This window comes from Rhipicephalus sanguineus, chromosome 9 (genome assembly GCF_013339695.2).
Source record: "Rhipicephalus sanguineus isolate Rsan-2018 chromosome 9, BIME_Rsan_1.4, whole genome shotgun sequence".
Taxonomy (NCBI): Eukaryota; Metazoa; Arthropoda; class Arachnida; order Ixodida; family Ixodidae; genus Rhipicephalus; species Rhipicephalus sanguineus.
The window spans coordinates 110,616,421-110,628,420 of NC_051184.2; positions in this window are offsets into that span (position 1 = coordinate 110,616,421).

Sequence of the window (12,000 nt, forward strand, 5' to 3'; positions counted from 1 at the left end):
AGGCATGTTACCTTATTAAGGCGATCACGCGCTAATTGTGTTTGTGACGCAGTAATGTCTTCCAAGGTTTATGCAATGTCGAGGAAAGCGCTCAAGAGCACAAACTCGTAAGCGGCTAGATTAGATAGATAGATAGATAGATAGATAGATAGATAGATAGATAGATAGATAGATAGATAGATAGATAGATAGATAGATAGATAGATAGATAGATAGATAGATAGATAGATAGATAGATAGATAATAAAATACGAATTCGTTGTGTCCGACGAAAGTAATCTATCGAAATGAGTATTGGTGACTTGATCACCAAATGAAATTTGCCTAGATTTTGCTGCTCTTTAAGGAAACTTGTAACACAAGTTTCCTTAAAGCACTCTCTGTCACAAAAGATAACGCATATCAAACTGTTAGTGCGTGTGAGGAATACGCTGCTTTTTCTCCGGTACACGCTAACGTTATACCTTGCCGCTGGTGGGATGGCGGATTTTTGGCTTCATTTTTTAGTTATAACTTCCACATAAACGTATGCGCCACAGGTATTGCCCAAACCCCACTACTTACAGCTGGTTCAGTAGAAATGAAACAGGGAGCACACAGGCCGCACGGAGCACTTAAGATAGCGCGCGAAACGCCGAGAGCACGCGGCACCCGAACAAGACGATGCATGTCGGGACAAAAACAGGCATGCTGCTCAAATGGAAAACTTTAAAGGAACATACGCTAATTTCAAAAAGCACTGTCAGTGCGGACGTTTCGCGTTTAGTTGCAGGGCGAGTGATCGGCTACGGTTCAAAAATATATGTCACATCTGTGTTGTATGCTAAACATATTGGCTGGTGATCCATCATTACACAGCGGAATGCCACCTCACATTTTTTTCTGCCCTATAACGCTTGATTCTTCAGGACCATCGACGTATAAGCCGTGCCTTTTCCGCAGCAGACATTTTCCTTGTTATCCGAGTTTTCTGATTAAGGGACGACGTCTGGCTGGAATCTGTGCGATGTGACGTCACCTCGAGGCTACTAGAGAAAGCGATTACGAATGTGTATCTGTGTTTTTTAAAGTTATTTCTTATTGTAACCTGTAAAAACGGCATGAAAATCTTATAACGCGTGTACGCAAGCGTGACTTCGTTTTTTCCGTCAGCAAATGATTAAAGCCTGCTAGAACACAAAAACAAACTCCATCGAAATTACAGCGACATAAATGCCTATTTGCAAGTCCGAACAACTAATAATAATAGTTCTTGGTGTTCAGCGTCCGAAAAACCACGACATGAGTATGAAAGACGCCGCAGTCGAGGGCTCCAAAATTTCGACTACCTGGGGTTCTTTAATGGGCCCCTAAATCTTAGCCACGTGCCTCTGTCATTTTTCCTTTGAGGAATTACGGCCGCCGCGTCTGGTATTCGATCCCGCGGCCAGTACGAACAACGTCATGCGGTCGCAGTATTTGCTTTGTCTATAACACGTCTTGGTCTTTTTCTTCGGCACATGTAGCTGTAGAAACGGCTCGGACTAGTACAACATAGGTGTTGCTAAAACTGACCTTTCAATCTATTGCTTCTTTACATAAACAAACCTGCCTAGTATTTGTTTATTTGCAGCAGTGACCACTGTATTCCTGAAGTTGAAAAAAAAATAGAGAAAGTTCACCGCCCAGCATAATAAGGATTGATGTGGTTTCACACGCCAAAAACATGATAGGAATATGAGTCACGCCGTAGTGCTGTACTCGTGTATAATTTTGACCACAAAAGATTCTTTAACGTGCATCTAAATCTAAGCACAATGGTGTTCTTTGGGTTTGCCCCATCCAACTGCGACCGCACTGGCCGGGAATCCAACCCGCGTCCTCGAGCATAGCAGCGTGATACTTTCGTGCTAGCTACTACAGCTGTTATTAGCACCCCATTTTTTTTTATTTCGATGACAACATTCGTTTTCCTCTTACACGTTCCAGGCTAAACTTTACGCTCATTGCATTACCAAGCATTTAAGCTTTATGAAAATCAGCTGCAGCTGTGTCCACATGATTGTTTGCACTGCTCTGGCCAAGCCATGCAAGGAAGTCGAAAATTGCCAAAGATTTATGGATTTGGTGAAACCAAGATGCGCTTTTTGAGCCACGCAGTAGTAAATGTGTCTGGGTTAATTTTCACTACCTCGGATTCGTTATCGATCAAATAATCAACGCATACGCACCATTTCGCACTTCACATCAAACAAACTGATCCTGCGATGGACGGCAAGCGAATCCACATCCGCTAGGTTAGCAGCGCAATACACCTTAGCCACGAGGCAACGACGGTGAGCTAAAATCGGTGTTCAATGTAGAGTTACAAACTGGCTCCCGATATGTGAGCGTTACTGTAAGAACAAACGTGCCGCGTAGTCTGAATTGCGGGTCATTTTTGTACGTAGCAGTTCTAACGCAGATACACTCACCAGGAAAGGTCTAACGGAACATCCTGAGAAAATGTGCGGCTCGTGCTCGGTGCTATGTCGTGGTTGAGAAATGCAGGAGGTCTGTTTCCGCCGTTTCTTTCTTCGGCCATGTCCGTTGTTGCAACTAGGCAGTACTGACGTCTCTAACTAAGTGCGTCTTACCGAGCCCCGATGTATGCACGTGCTTTTTGCCAAAGGAAGGAGGGAATGCATTCAGCACACAAATTCCTAGCCTGATCCCGGTTTATCTAGAATAAAAAAAGATTGCAGAGTGTGCCACTGTTTGAACACTAAGCGTGTGCTCTGAACATCATGACTAGCATCTTTTCATGCAGATTGGTTTTTGCCTGATACGTAGTACATCCCTGCACATGAGGCATGGCAACCGCGAAGCCATTCTTTACGAACACTTCTAAGCATCCTGTATGCGGTGAAACTCTATACCTTGAGACCTGTTACATATTACAGAGCGCATGCCCCACTATATTTGCTATGATTTACTTGAATATTTCAAGTGTGTCTATTTCACGCAAGAAACAAAAAAAACTTTGAAGTCATTTCTAACACGTGCAAAGTCACCGACTCGGAAGCCCTAAATTATGTACTTTTTTTCAACGAATAAACATTGCTGCTACTCATTTCTTCACAAGTATCGTCGGGTGGTGTTGGAAGTGATGGCGAGGAGCTGGAGGTTCCGATGCCATAGGTCTACCAGAATATGATATTCATCACGAACGTGCTCGCAAACCGTATGTAAGCATCAGTGCGCAGCGAAAGTAAGTAGTCATTAATATTAAAACAAGGCGTTTAGGAGCAGCACTTGTTTATAATACAAATGAACAGTCACGACAAGTTACGCGGTAATGGCGGAACCAGCCTGAGCTCCGAGACAACCAAACGTATTCTTCTTTCCCACCTGAGTGGTACCCTCTGCCTTTCCGAAGGGCACTCGTCGTCTTCACTACACTGAGTTTAAAGACGTGTTTTCCAGCCGTCCCGGAAAAACGACGGTTATTAAACACGACATCGAGCTAACATGTGAGGAACCAATCCGTAGTTAGCCATATCGATGTTCGCCTGTGCAGAAGCAGATAATGAAAGACGAAATCGATAGAATGCTTGAGTTGGGAGTCATAGTACCGGGCGAGAGTGACCGTACATCTGCTCTAATATTGGTTCAAGTGCTGGGAAAGGATCCTAGGCCATGCATCGACTATCGGCGCCTTAACGCCATAAATCGAGACTACACCTATCCGATACCAAATATAGAGGAAAGGGTGGAAACCGTGTCAAAGTCAAACTACATTTCCACGCTAGACCTCGTGCGAGGTTATTGGCAGGTCCCTCTTAACAGCGTGCTAGCCGCTACGCCGCGTTCGTTTCTCCATTCGGAACGTATCGTCTGCTTATGCTGATTTTTGGACTGAAAAATGCGCCTTATTGCTTTTCGGGTCTAATGGACCGCGTTCTTAATGGCCTGTCCGAGTTTGCACTGCCGTATCTCGACGATGTCGCCATCTTCTCGAACAACTGGGAAGAACATGTCGAACATTTACGAGTCGTGCTGAACAAGTTGAAAGAAGCGGGTCTTACAGCGAAACCTGCTAAATGCCACCTAGGATGCGGCGAGGTGTCTTACCTGGGACACGTTGTGGGGCGTGGCCGGCGTCGACCTTCAGAGATCAAGGTAGCCGCCATCGTGAAATATCCACGACCAACCACAAAGTCTGAGATAAGGGCTTTCTTAGGGCTAGCGGGATACTATCAGCATTATGTGCAAAACTGCTCTACCATTGCCAGCCTTCTAACTGACGGACTTCGGAAGTCGGGGCCAGTTAAAGTGACATTGAACTCAAAAAAAGAGCATGCGTTTTGCAAGCTGAAGCAAGCCTTAAGCAGAAAACCCATTGTCATGGCGCCCGACTTTTCCAAGGGCTTTATCATTCATTGCGAGGCGAGTGATCGCGGAATGTGAGCTATATTGTACCAGTAAGATGACAATGGTCACGAAAGACCAGTTTTCTATTTAAGCCGAAAACTTAGCTGCAGGGAAGAGGCGTATAGTACCTCTGAAAATGAATGTGCCTGTCTCGTGTTGGCCGTTCAAAAGCTGGCCTGTTACGTCTCCGGTTCCAAATTTGTGGTCGAAACGGACCACTGTCCTCTAACCTGGTTGAATAACATGTCCAAAAACGGCCGGTTACTGAGGTGGAGCATGATACTCCAACAGCACAACTTGAACGTTCGTTACAAGAAAGGAAAGCTAAACGCGAACGCAGACGCACTGAGTCGCGCGTTCTAATCAGTGCCGTCTTCGGCTATCCTTTCGGTTTTTAACTGGCAAATTGGGGCAAAATTTTGTCCTCATTGCGGCCTCAGCTGTGCGCTTCCATCCTGAGTGATCTCAAGGGGCCAACATTGTTTTGAATTCTGTTTCATTGAGTTTGTTACACGTGTAATATTTTGAGTTCTGCTTTTAAGTGTTTTGGTGTCCCACATGTGCCTCTTGATATTGTCACGTGGTCGTGACGTCGACGAAGACAGCAGCCGGTCTTTGCAAGGTGAAACTGTTAATTTGGCCGAACTTGTGGCCGGAAAATAAGAACTAGCACTACAGCAATACACGCTGTACAATGATAGCGGCGAACAGGGCGTCGTCCGTCGATCAACCGACAAGCGGTCACGCGCGTCGGCTTTTATACAGGCGATATCGAACTTTCCAGCAATATCGCGGGTGGCGGCGTAATCTCTAGACAAAGCTGGAACATTCGCGTGCGGGGCGCAATCTTAACAAACCGATCTACTACAATCGCGACGCTTCTAGAACACTACTTCGCGGACACCGTCGAGCGTTGATAACCGTCCCTGCCGGTCAAACCCGAATACATCAAAACAAGACAAGAAGTGGGCGTGGCATTGCCCCCCCCCCCTGAAAAAGCATCGTCCCGATGCTTGTGAAAGAACATAGAAGAGAAAAAAAAACATGTGCATACACAAATAAATTACAATAACAAAGGGAAAAAATAGAGTCCCAGGCTCGCTAACGCGCAAAAAACGGCTTAAGGCGCACGACATGGACGACTTCAGGTCGCGCACGGCGCCGCTGAGAGTTCCTAATGCCGTCAGGGACAACCTCATAGTCGAGTGCACCGAGGCGTCGAAGTACCCTGTACGGTCCGAAGTATCGTCGAAGAAGCTTCTGACTAAGTCCTCGTCGGCGTATTGGCGTCCATACCCATACACGGTCACCGGGTTGGTATTCCATGTGGCGTCGGTGAAGGTTGTAGCGGCGGCTGTCAGTCGTCTGCTAGTTCTTGATCCGTAGGCGGGCGAGCTGTCGTGCTTCTTCGGCGCGCTGTAGGTAGGTGGTCACGTCGATGTTTTCCTCGTCGGTCACGTTTGGTAGCATGGCGTCGAGCGTCGTTGCCGGGCTCCGTCCGTAGACCAACTTGTATGGCGTCATGTGCGTCGTTTCCTGTACGGCCGTGTTGTACGCGAAGGTCACGTACGGAAGGATGGCGTCCCACGTCTTGTGCTCGACGTCGACGTACATGGCCAGCATGTTGGCGATGGTCTTATTCAGACGCTCGGTGAGGCCGTTGGTCTGTGGGTGGTACGCGGTGGTGCGGCGGTGGCTTGTGTGGCTGTATTCCAGGATCGCCTGAGCCAGGTCAGCCGTGAACGCCGTACCTCTGTCGGTGATGAGAACCTCTGGGGCGCCGTGTCGAAGGACGATGTTCTCAACGAAGAACTTGGCAACCTCAGCGGCACTGCCTTTGGGCAGGGCTTTTGTTTCGGCGTAGCGGGTGAGGTAGTCGATAGCCACGACGATCCATTTATTTCCTCAAGTCGACGTTGGGAACGGCCCCAGGAGGTCCATCCCGATCTGCTGAAATGGTCGCCGAGGAGGCTCGATCGGCTGAGGGAAGCCTGCTGGTCTTGTGGGCGGTGTCTTCCGTCGCTGACAGTCTCGGCACGTCCTTACGTAGCGAGTGACGTCGGCGGCAAGGCGCGGCCAGTAGTACTTTTCTTGTACTCGTGCGAGCGTTCGGGAAAGTCCGAGGTGTCCAGCCGTTGGGTCGTCGTGCAGGGCATGCAAAATTTCTGGTCGCAGTCCCGAAGGTACAACGATAAGGTAGCTGGCTCGGGCCGGAGTGAAGTTCTTCTTTACGAGGACGTTGTTTTTCAAGGAAAATGATGCCAATCCTCGCCTGAATACTTTTGGGACAACGATGGTCCTGCCCTCCAGGTATTCCACTAGATCCTTCAGTTCCGGGTCGGCTCCCTGTCGTTCGACGAAGTCTTCGGTACTTATCGCTCCCAAGAAGCTGTCATCATCCTGGTCGTCGGGCGTTGGTGGGTCGACGGGGGCACGAGACAAGCAGTCGGCGTCAGAGTGTTTCCTTCCGGACTTGTACACGACAGTAATGTCAAATTCTTGAAGTCTTAGGCTCCACCGTGCGAGGCGACCTGAAGGGTCCTTCAAGTTAGCTAGCCAACACAAGGCGTGATGGTCGCTCACAACTTTGAAGGGCCTGCCGTAGAGGTAGGGGCGAAACTTTCACGTAGCCCAGATGATGGCGAGGCACTCCTTTTCTGTTGTGGAATAGTTCACCTCTGCTTTAGACAGCGACCGGCTAGCATAACTGATAACCCTTTCCAGGCCGCCCGTCCGCTACACAAGGACGGCGCCGTGTCCTATGCTGCTTGCATCGGTGTGAATCTCTGTATCGGCGTATTCGTCGAAATGCGCAAGTATCGGAGGTGTCTGCAGGCGTCGTTTTAGTTCATCAAATGCTTCGATTTGCGCTGTTTGCCACCTGAATTCGACGTCGGTCTTCGTGAGCTGCGTTAGTGGCTCGGCGATCCGTGAAAAGTCTTTGACAAAGCGTCTATAATAGGCGCACGGCCTTCTTGTCGGTGGGTGGCGGGAAAGCGGCGATGGCAGCTGTTTTCTGCGGGTCTGGGAGCACTCCAGTCTTGCTGATCACGTGACCAAAAAACGAGAGCTCCTCGTACGCGAAGCGGCACTTTTCTGGCTTCAGGGTGAGCCCGGAGTTCTTGATTGCTTGAAGTACGGATTGAAGTCGCTGGAAGTGTTCGTCGAAGTTCGAGGAATACACAACGACGTCGTCCAAGTAAACAAGGCAAGTCTGCCACTTCAAGCCAGCTAATACAATATCCATGACTCGTTGGAAAGTCGCAGGTGCCGAGCAAAGACCGAAAGGCATGACCTTGAACTCGAACAGGCCGTCCGGTGTTATAAAGGCGGTCTTTTCTCGGTCTCTCTCGTCGACTTCAATTTGCCAGTAGCCGGTCTTGAGGTCCATCGACGAAAAGTAATTCGCGTTGTGGAGTTGATCCAGGGTGTCGTCTATCCGTGGGAGAGGGTACACGTCCTTCTTTCTGATTTTGTTCAGGCGACGATAATCGACGCAGAAACGTAGGGTCCCATCCTTCTTCTTCCCTAACACCACGGGAGACGCCCACGGGCTGTTGGACGGCTGGATGATGTCGTCGCGTAGCATTCCATCGACTTGTTTCTTAACGGCCTCCCGTTCCCGCGTCGAAACCCGGTAGGGACTCTGACTCAGTGGTCGAGCATTTTCTTCTGTTATGATGCGGTGCTTAGCAAGGGGCGTTTGGCGGACCCGCGATGACGACGAGAAACAGTCCCTGTATTCCTGCAGAAGGCGTCGAAGTTGTTGCTGTTGGCGAGCGGGAAGACTTGGGTTTACGTCGAAGGGTGGCTCAGGGATCGTCGTCGTAGCTTCGTCAGAATCTGAAAATGCAAACGCATCGCTGACGGCCAAGATTTCTTCGATGTATGCAATCGTCGTGCCCCTGCTCAGGTGTATGTATTCCTGGCTTAAGTTCGTTAGCATCACGCTTCCTTTTCCTTCATGCAGCCGAGCAATGCCCCTTGCGACGCAAATGTCACGGTCTAGCAGCAAACGCTGATCGCTCTCGATGACACCTTCGATGTCTTCAGCTTTTCGGTGCCGACGGAAATAATGACACTGGAACGCGGCAGAATGGTCACCTGCTCTTCTATCACATTCAATGCATGGTTACCTGGCGTCGCGCGGGGCGGGAGCGCTTTATCTGAGGTTAGTGTTATCGACTCGGACCTCAGGTCGATGACGGCGCCGTGTTCACTTAGGAAGTCCATTCCAAGTATTGCATCCCTGGAGCAGTTTTGTAGGATTACAAAGCTCGCAGGATAAGTCCGGTTATTGATGGTGACTCTCGCCGTGCAGACACCAATCGGCGTTATCAGATGGCCTCCAGCGGTGCGGATTTCGGGGCCTTCCCAAGCGGTCTTAACTTTCTTCAACTTCGTGGCGAAGGGCCCACTGATGACGCAATAGTCGGCTCCAGTATCGACGAGAGCGGTGACGTTGTGGCCGTCGATGAGAACGTCGAGGTCGCCATTTCGTCGTCTTGCGTTGCGGTTCGGTCTCGGCGTCGGGTCACGGCTGCGTCGGTTTGTTCCGCTGCCTCCATGTTGCGTCGTCGGGTCTTCTTCGGTCCGCAAGATATCGTCGTCAGGGGTCTCTCTGGTTCGCGTCGTGTTCTGAAGGTTTCGTCGCGACGTCGTCGTCGTCGGCGGAGGATCTTCGGTAGTTCGTCGTACAGCAACCGCACCTCCATCGCTTGCTTCCCTTAGTTTTCCGGATACGGGCTAGGCGACCGGCCCCGGTTTGGGCCAGTGTACGGCCGGTGGTGCGGTGACATGTAGCGGCCGGGCGACGGCGAGCGTGAAGGACGTCGTTCTTGCCACTGCGTTCCGGTTATGTAGTCGTCGATGTCGCGAGGCCGTTCGCCTGGCTACGGGCGCGGCGCGTTGACGGCGAATCCGCGTAGCCCCATCTGACGGTACTGGCAGCGGCGGTACGTGTGGCCGGCCTCCCCACAGTGGTAGCAGAGCGGGCGGTTGTCAGGGGCGCGCCAGACATCGGTCTTCCTCGTGGTGTAGCGCTGGCCGACAGGTGGGCGGTAGGGTGTCGGTGGCGGCGGCGGCGTCTGGCCGACAGGTGGACGGTAGGGCCTCGGTGGCGGCGGCGGCGCCTGGCGATGGTACTGCGGCGGTGTGTCGTCTTGGCGTGGACGTGAAGGAGGAGCATGACGGCGGGCTGCAGCAGCATAGCTCATAGCTTGCGGCTGCGGCTCTACTAGCTGAGGCGCACCGAGTGAATGCTGGATCTCCTGGCGCACGACGTCGGCGATGGAATCTACTTGAGGTTGCGACGAAGGTAGAAGTTTTCGCAGCTCCTCTTGCACGATTGCTCGAATCGTCTCACGCAGGTCGGTGGATCCTAGCGCTTGAACGTCGGCGTAGCTTGTGGTCGAGAAGCTGCGGTTGTATTGCCGTGTTCGCATCTCAAGCGTTTTCTCGATTGTTGTTGCTTCGGAGACAAATTCTTGGACGGCATTCGGCGGATTCCTCATAAGGCCAGCGAAGAGCTGTTCCTTTACTCCTCGCATGAGGAAACGAACCTTCTTTTCTTCAGGCATGTTGGGGTCAGCATGGCGGAACAGCCGGGTCATTTATTCCGCGAAGATGGTCACGTTTTCGTTCGGGAGCTGAACCCGCGTCTCCAGCAAGGTTGCGGCCCTTCCCTTTCGGACGACGCTCGTGAACGTCTCCAAAAAAGCACTGCGAAAGAGATCCCAGGTTCGAAGGGTGGACTCCCGGTTCTCGCTGCTCTCCCGGACTCCCTTGCTGCTTCTTCCAGGTAGAAGTACACGTGGCGCACCTTCTCTTCGGCGTTCCAGTTGTTAAACGTTGAGACCCTTTCGAAGGTCTCGAGCCAGGTTTCCGGGTCTTCGAATGACGACCCGCGGAAAGTTGGCGGCTCCTTGGGCTGCCGGAGTAGTATCGGCGCAGGCTGCACGGGGTCGGTCATCGTCGCTGCGGTCGGTGTTGGGTCCTGGGGCTGCCTGGTGTTTTCGGGAAGGAGCCCGTACTCTGGCTGCAGTCACTTCTGCCTGCGGCTTGTTCGACGATCCGGGTTTTCTTTGCCGTCGTCCTCCTCGCGGCTTGGGCTTGGGTCAGCGCTTCGCGGTGGCGTCCGGATCATGAAGCAGCACCTCCACCAGATGTCACGTGGTCGTGACGTCGACGAAGACAGCAGCCGGTCTTTGCAAGGTGAAACTGTTTATTTGGCCGAACTTGTGGCCGGAAAATAAGAACTACCACTGCAGCAATACACGCTGTACAATGATAGCGGCGAACAGGGCGTCGTACGTCGATCAACTGACAAGCGGTCACGCGCGTCGGCTTTTATACAGGCGCTATCGAACTTTCCAGCAATATCGCTGGTGGCGGCGTAATCTCTAGACAAAGCTGGAACATTCGCGTGCGGGGCGCAATCTTAACACACCGATCTACTACAATCGCGACGCTTCTAGAACACTACTTCGCGGACACCGTCGAGCGTTGATAACCGTCCCTGCCGGTCAAACCCGAATACATCAAAACAAGACAAGTTGTGGGCGTGGCAATATACAGGAAACAAAATTTCGACAGAAACGTAGTTAGGAATATATTATTCTATTTAGGTCTGGTGTTCTGTCGGGTGATTGAGGACACTTGCTTGTGTCGTGTGTTGTCTGTTGTGGGACCGTTCTTGACAAGTTGCAGAACGATCAACAAGTGCTGATACCAATGGTCGCCAGAAGAGACGATCAAACCTGGTCGACACATCTTGGCGGCAAGCCAGTGGAGCAGGGACCCGGCCTGACAAATGGGATCTGTTCAAGGAACGAAGCGTGGAGCCAAATGTACCCATGGCCCTGGAGGTGAACCTGAATGGACCTGACGAACGAGCGCGCCCGGCAACCGAGCCACCTCGAAGCAGCTCATATTTCCGGCGCATTGTCTGGCGGCGGGGGTGCTGTTATGCCAGGGCTCCCAATCCAAACTTCATTGCTTCGACAAGGCATTCAAGCTGGTAGAACGTCTGACGCAACCAGCGTCAACATTGATAGACTGTCTGATGCAACTAGCGTCAACACCAGCTGATGAAACGAGGCGGGAGTCTTACGCAATCCCCGGCAACTCCTGCGATGTGTCTGACGCAACCGACGGAAATTTCTCCCGCAACGTGCGGCAAGCCCTCTCACCCTCGGATCAGGTTCGAACCAGCGACCGACGGCGGTTCCTGATTGGAAGCTTCGAACTCCTGGTTGATGCAAGCGATCGCCCAGGGCTATAAAAGAACTAAGCTGCGCGGAGAGGGAGACAGCGAGCGAAGTCCCGGGTCGTCGTCGTACCGCTGTGCGAGCGCAATAAGCTGTCGGACCCCGTGCCGAATATGTAACGCCTCTGTTTATATGTATATAAGTTTGCCTTAACTCACCGTCGCCTTGATCGCTTCGTCTATTAGCTCTGCGCAGAAGCAGTCGCAAGCTGAGACACCTGTTACCCAACACCGTCTTCAACCGCCGATTCGTTTGAAAGGCACATTCAAAGAAATTGAGAAAGCAATCTACGCTGTGGAGGTGAATTAGCAGTGAAGCGTTGTAGCACACAGCACAGAGG